At 39.9% G+C, this 6,766-nt stretch overlaps 3 non-coding genes across 3 annotated transcripts; all 3 read right to left on the bottom strand.

Moving 5' to 3' along the window:
- Positions 1 to 1,788: 1,788 nt before the first annotated feature.
- On the bottom strand, positions 1,789 to 1,861 carry TRNAR-UCU (transfer RNA arginine (anticodon UCU)). Its single transcript has one exon. It is a non-coding gene; the product is annotated as a tRNA-Arg (tRNA).
- Positions 1,862 to 4,964: 3,103 nt separating this feature from the next.
- On the bottom strand, positions 4,965 to 5,037 carry TRNAR-UCU (transfer RNA arginine (anticodon UCU)). Its single transcript has one exon. It is a non-coding gene; the product is annotated as a tRNA-Arg (tRNA).
- A 1,514-nt stretch (positions 5,038 to 6,551) lies between these two features.
- TRNAR-UCU (transfer RNA arginine (anticodon UCU)) lies at positions 6,552 to 6,624 on the bottom strand. Its single transcript has one exon. It is a non-coding gene; the product is annotated as a tRNA-Arg (tRNA).
- Positions 6,625 to 6,766: the final 142 nt, after the last annotated feature.

A 6,766-nucleotide genomic window follows, 5' to 3' on the forward strand; every position in this document is an offset into this window, starting at 1 on the left:
TGGACGGTCGAAAATGCATCTCACAAAAATAGGCATTTAAAAATATACTTTGCAGTTTCAGAACACTAACATGACTGTGAAGTGTACACAAGTAAAATGGGACCGTTACAAAGTACCTAATCCCTCATAAACTTCTGAGAGGAAGCATGTAATAAATCTACCTAATTTTCTGGAAAAGAAAGGGGTAGGAATTTTGTTTTCACCTCAGATGGGACTCGAACCCACAATCCCTGGCTTAGGAGGCCAGTGCCTTATCCATTAGGCCACTGAGACACACATGCATAGCTCTTTTCTAGAGGCATTATTTAAATGTATTCTATGGTCAGACACCGGTGTGTGCACACAGGGCATTTCTCACTTCTCTCTATAAGTAAACTTCCCATTTTCATCCTCTTCCATCCCCGACTTTAACGCTCTCGTCTATGCTATAATGGAGACTTTGCAATTTTAGCAAGTGGAAAGAAATTGGAGAACCACTTTCGACTCGACACTTCTTCTTCACTTACTTCTTTTCTCAATATACTGGGCTTAGAAAATGGTATCAAGCCATCCTTATCATCAGCAGGACACGGAAAGAGGCACCAAGTCTCCTAACCAAGTTCAACCACACTCTGCAACTTAACCATTGCACTACAAATTAGGCAACGGGGGCATCAGCAAAGGCAGCCAATGTGCCGATCCTTTATACATTTTGTGTAGTACTTTTCTTACTCGGAGGCAAAATCAGCACTTTAACTGCCCAAATCATACAGATTTTACACATGTACCACTCTATGCACACATAGGCACACACCTTGCAGTTCTTCTACACACACTTAAGCTAAAACCCCATTGTGTCACATCAAAATTCTGCAAACCTATTACATATTCAGTGCGTCGGCATAGAAGCACTTTTTAATGCCACTAAAATGCACAAGTAGTTAGACTGAAGATGCAACCTGAATGAGTTTACAGTATGTACTCCACTTTATTAATGATTAGTAATGAGAAAGTGAGGACTACAAGAGTATTGGAAAATACTTTTTCCACTCTGAATGTAAAGCAGATTGTGTGACCATTGGCCAAAAACAACCACAAAGGGACTCGAACCCTCAATCTTCTGATCCGACGTCAGACGCCTTATCCATTAGGCCACACGGTCATCCGTTCACCTGAGATGATTTTTAGCATGTAGGTGGCATGCATGGATGGAGAACATATTATTGAAAGGTATTCAGGTTTACATCCCATAGTGTTCTTTCATCTCTTTTCGCTGGAAGCACTTTTTTGGAATCTATATATTGAGAATTTTATGAGTACGATATGCTTTTGTTTTCCTTTTTGCATACAAACCTCTTTCCTCATGAGTTTAAAGCTCATTTGTATGCTCTACATAGCTCTGGACGTTTCCAGACGTGGAGTGAAACTGTTTTGAAAGTAGTACAAATTGCTCCTTCCTGCATATGCTAATTTTTCACACTCACATAGGTTGTATAAGTTTTATGAATCCTGGCTTGACCTATTCAAGTAGCTGAAAGCCTGTCACCACCTCTAGAAACAAGATTCACGCCAATCCAATTCAAATCATTTTTTCCAAAGGAATATGTTCTGGACCGTCGAAAATGCATCTCACAAAAATAGGCATTTAAAAATCTACTTTGCAGTTTCAGAACACTAACATGACTGTGAAGTGTACACAAGTAAAATGGGACCGTTACAAAGTACCTAAACCCTCATAAACTTCTGAGAGGAAGCATGTAATAAATCTACCTAATTTTCTGGAAAAGAAAGGGGGAGGAATATTGTTATCACCTCAGATGGGACTCGAACCCACAATCCCTGGCTTAGAAGGCCAGTGCCTTATCCATTAGGCCACTGAGACACACATGCATAGCTCTTTTCTAGAGGCATTATTTATATGTATTCTATGGTCAGACACCGGTGTGTGCACACAGGGCATTTCTCACTTCTCTCTATAAGTAAACTTCCCATTTTCATCCTCTTCCATCCCCGACTTTAACGCTCTCTTCTATGCTATAATGGAGACTTTGCAATTTTAGCAAGTGGAGAGAAATTGGAGAACCACTTTCGACTCGACACTTCTTCTTCACTTACTTCTTTTCTCAATATACTGGGCTTAGAAAATGGTATCAAGCCATCCTTATCATCAGCAGGACACGGAAAGAGGCACCAAGTCTCCTAACCAAGTTCAACCACACTCTGCAACTTAACCATTGCACTACAAATTAGGCAACGGGGGCATCAGCAAAGGCAGCCAATGTGCCCATCCTTTATACATTTTGTGTAGTACTTTTCTTACTCGGAGGCAAAATCAGCACTTTAACTGCCCAAATCATACAGATTTTACACATGTACCACTCTATGCACACATAGGCACACACCTTGCAGTTCTTCTACACACACTTAAGCTAAAACCCCATTGTGTCACATCAAAATTCTGCAAACCTATTACATATTCAGTGCGTCGGCATAGAAGCACTTTTTAATGCCACTAAAATGCACAAGTAGTTAGACTGAAGATGCAACCTGAATGAGTTTACAGTATGTACTCCACTTTATTAATGATTAGTAATGAGAACGTGAGGACTACAAGAGTATTGGAAAAGACTTTTTCCACTCTGAATGTAAAGCAGATTGTGTGACCATTGGCCAAAAACGACCACGAAGGGACTCAAACCCTCAATCTTCTGATCCGACGTCAGACGCCTTATCCATTAGGCCACGCGGTCATCCGTTCACCTGAGATGATTTTTATCATGTAGGTGGCATGCATGGATGGAGAACATATTATTGAAAGGTATTCAGGTTTACATCCCATAGTGTTCTTTCATCTCTTTTCGCTGGAAGCACTTTTTTGGAATCTATATATTGAGAATTTTATGAGTACGATATGCTTTTGTTTTCCTTTTTGCATACAAACCTCTTTCCTCATGAGTTTAAAGCTCATTTGTATGCTCTACATAGCTCTGGACGTTTCCAGACGTGGAGTGAAACTGTTTTGAAAGTAGTACAAATTGCTCCTTCCTGCATATGCTAATTTTTCACACTCACATAGGTTGTATAAGTTTTATGAATCCTGGCTTGACCTATTCAAGTAGCTGAAAGCCTGTCACCACCTCTAGAAACAAGATTCACACCAATCCAATTCAAATAATTTTTTCCAAAGGAATATGTTCTGGACGGACGAAAATGCATCTCACAAAAATAGGCATTTAAAAATCTACTTTGCAGTTTCAGAACACTAACATGACTGTGAAGTGTACACAAGTAAAATGGGACCGTTACAAAGTACCTAATCCCTCATAAACTTCTGAGAGGAAGCATGTAATAAATCTACCTAATTTTCTGGAAAAGAAAGGGGGAGGAATTTTGTTATCACCTCAGATGGAACTCGAACCCACAATCCCTGGCTTAGGAGGCCAGTGCCTTATCCATTAGGCCACGGAGACACACATGCATAGCTCTTTTCTAGAGGCATTATTTAGATGTATTCTATGGTCAGACACCGGTGTGTGCACAAAGGGCATTTCTCACTTCTCTCTATAAGTAAACTTCCCATTTTCATCCTCTTCCATCCCCGACTTTAACGCTCTCTTCTATGCTATAATGGAGACTTTGCAATTTTAGCAAGTGGAGAGAAATTGGAGAACCACTTTCGACTCCACACTTCTTCTTCACTTACTTCTTTTCTCAATATACTGGGCTTAGAAAATGGTATCAAGCCATCCTTATCATCAGCAGGACACGGAAAGAGGCACCAAGTCTCCTAACCAAGTTCAACCACACTCTGCAACTTAACCATTGCACTACAAATTAGGCAACGGGGGCATCAGCAAAGGCAGCCAATGTGCCGATCCTTTATACATTTTGTGTAGTACTTTTCTTACTCGGAGGCAAAATCAGCACTTTAACTGCCCAAATCATACAGATTTTACACATGTACCACTCTATGCACACATAGGCACACACCTTGCAGTTCTTCTACACACACTTAAGCTAAAAACCCATTCTGTCACGTCAAAATTCTGTAAACCTATTACATATTCAGTGCGTCGGCATAGAAGCACTTTTTAATGCCACTAAAATGCACAAGTAGTTAGACTGAAGATGCAACCTGAATGAGTTTACAGTATGTACTCCACTTTATTAATGATTAGTAATGAGAAAGTGAGGACTACAAGAGTATTGGAAAAGACTTTTTCCACTCTGAATGTAAAGCAGATTGTGTGACCATTGGCCAAAAACAACCACAAAGGGACTCGAACCCTCAATCTTCTGATCCGACGTCAGACGCCTTATCCATTAGGCCACGCGGTCATCCGTTCAACTGAGATGATTTTTATCATGTAGGTGGTATGCATGGATGGAGAACATATTATTGAAAGGTATTCAGGTTTACATCCCATAGTGTTCTTTCAGCTCTTTTCGCTGGAAGCACTTTTTTGGAATCTATATATTGAGAATTTTATGAGTACGATATGCTTTTGTTTTCCTTTTTGCATACAAACCTCTTTCCTCATGAGTTTAAAGCTCATTTGTATGCTCTACATAGCTCTGGACGTTTCCAGACGTGGAGTGAAACTGTTTTGAAAGTAGTACAAATTGCTCCTTCCTGCATATGCTAATTTTTCACACTCACATAGGTTGTATACGTTTTATGAATCCTGGCTTGACCTATTCAAGTAGCTGAAAGCCTGTCACCACCTCTAGAAACAAGATTCACACCAATCCAATTCAAATCATTTTTTCCAAAGGAATATGTTCTGGACGGTCGAAAATGCATCTCACAAAAATAGGCATTTAAAAATATACTTTGCAGTTTCAGAACACTAACATGACTGTGAAGTGTACACAAGTAAAATGGGACCGTTACAAAGTACCTAATCCCTCATAAACTTCTGAGAGGAAGCATGTAATAAATCTACCTAATTTTCTGGAAAAGAAAGGGGGAGGAATTTTGTTATCACCTCAGATGGGACTCGAACCCACAATCCCTGGCTTAGAAGGCCAGTGCCTTATCCATTAGGCCACTGAGACACACATGCATAGCTCTTTTCTAGAGGCATTATTTATATGCATTCTATGGTCAGACACCGGTGTGTGCACACAGGCATTTTTCACTTCTCTCTATAGGTAAACTTCCCATTTTCATCCTCTTCCATCCCCGACTTTAACGCTCTCTTCTATGCTATAATGGAGACTTTGCAATTTTACCAAGTGGAGAGAAATTGGAGAACCACTTTCGACTCCACACTTCTTCTTCACTTACTTCTTTTCTCAATATACTGGGCTTAGAAAATGGTATCAAGCCATCCTTATCATCAGCAGGACACGGAAAGAGGCACCAAGTCTCCTAACCAAGTTCAACCACACTCTGCAACTTAACCATTGCACTACAAATTAGGCAACGGGGGCATCAGCAAAGGCAGTCAATGTGCCGATCCTTTATACATTTTGTGTAGTACTTTTCTTACTCGGAGGCAAAATCAGCACTTTAACTGCCCAAATCATACAGATTTTACACATGTACCACTCTATGCACACATAGGCACACACCTTGCAGTTCTTCTACACACACTTAAGCTAAAACCCCATTGTGTCACATCAAAATTCTGCAAACCTATTACATATTCAGTGCGTCGGCATAGAAGCACTTTTTAATGCCACTAAAATGTACAAGTAGTTAGACTGAAGATGCAACCTGAATGAGTTTACAGTATGTACTCCACTTTATTAATGATTAGTAATGAGAAAGTGAGGACTACAAGAGTATTGGAAAAGACTTTTTCCACTCTGAATGTAAAGCAGATTGTGTGACCATTGGCCAAAAACAACCACAAAGGGACTCGAACCCTCAATCTTCTGATCCGACGTCAGACGCCTTATCCATTAGGCCACGCGGTCATCCGTTCACCTGAGATGATTTTTATCATGTAGGTGGTATGCATGGATGGAGAACATATTATTGAAAGGTATTCAGGTTTACATCCCATAGTGTTCTTTCAGCTCTTTTTGCTGGAAGCACTTTTTTGGAATCTATATATTGAGAATTTTATGAGTACGATATGCTTTTGTTTTTCTTTTTGCATACAAACCTCTTTCCTCATGAGTTTAAAGCTCATTTGTATGCTCTACATAGCTCTGGACGTTTCCAGACGTGGAGTGAAACTGTTTTGAAAGTAGTACAAATTGCTCCTTCCTGCATATGCTAATTTTTCACACTCACATAGGTTGTATAAGTTTTATGAATCCTGGCTTGACCTATTCAAGTAGCTGAAAGCCTGTCACCACCTCTAGAAACAAGATTCACACCAATCCAATTCAAATCATTTTTTCTAAAGGAATATTTTCTGGACGGTCGAAAATGCATCTCACAAAAATAGGCATTTAACAATATACTTTGCAGTTTCAGAACACTAACATGACTGTGAAGTGTACACAAGTAAAATGGGACCGTTACAAAGTACCTAATCCCTCATAAACTTCTGAGAGGAAGCATGTAATAAATCTACCTAATTTTCTGGAAAAGAAAGGGGGAGGAATTTTGTTATCACCTCAGATGGGACTCGAACCCACAATCCCTGGCTTAGAAGGCCAGTGCCTTATCCATTAGGCCACTGAGACACACATGCATAGCTCTTTTCTAGAGGCATTATTTATATGTATTCTATGGTCAGACACCGGTGTGTGCACACAGGGCATTTCTCACTTCTCTCTATAAGTAAACTTCCCATTTTCATCCTCTTCCATGCCCCACTTTAACGCT

The sequence above is a fragment of the Triturus cristatus genome, chromosome 4_1 (assembly GCF_964204655.1).
Source record: "Triturus cristatus chromosome 4_1, aTriCri1.1, whole genome shotgun sequence".
NCBI lineage: Eukaryota > Metazoa > Chordata > Amphibia > Caudata > Salamandridae > Triturus > Triturus cristatus.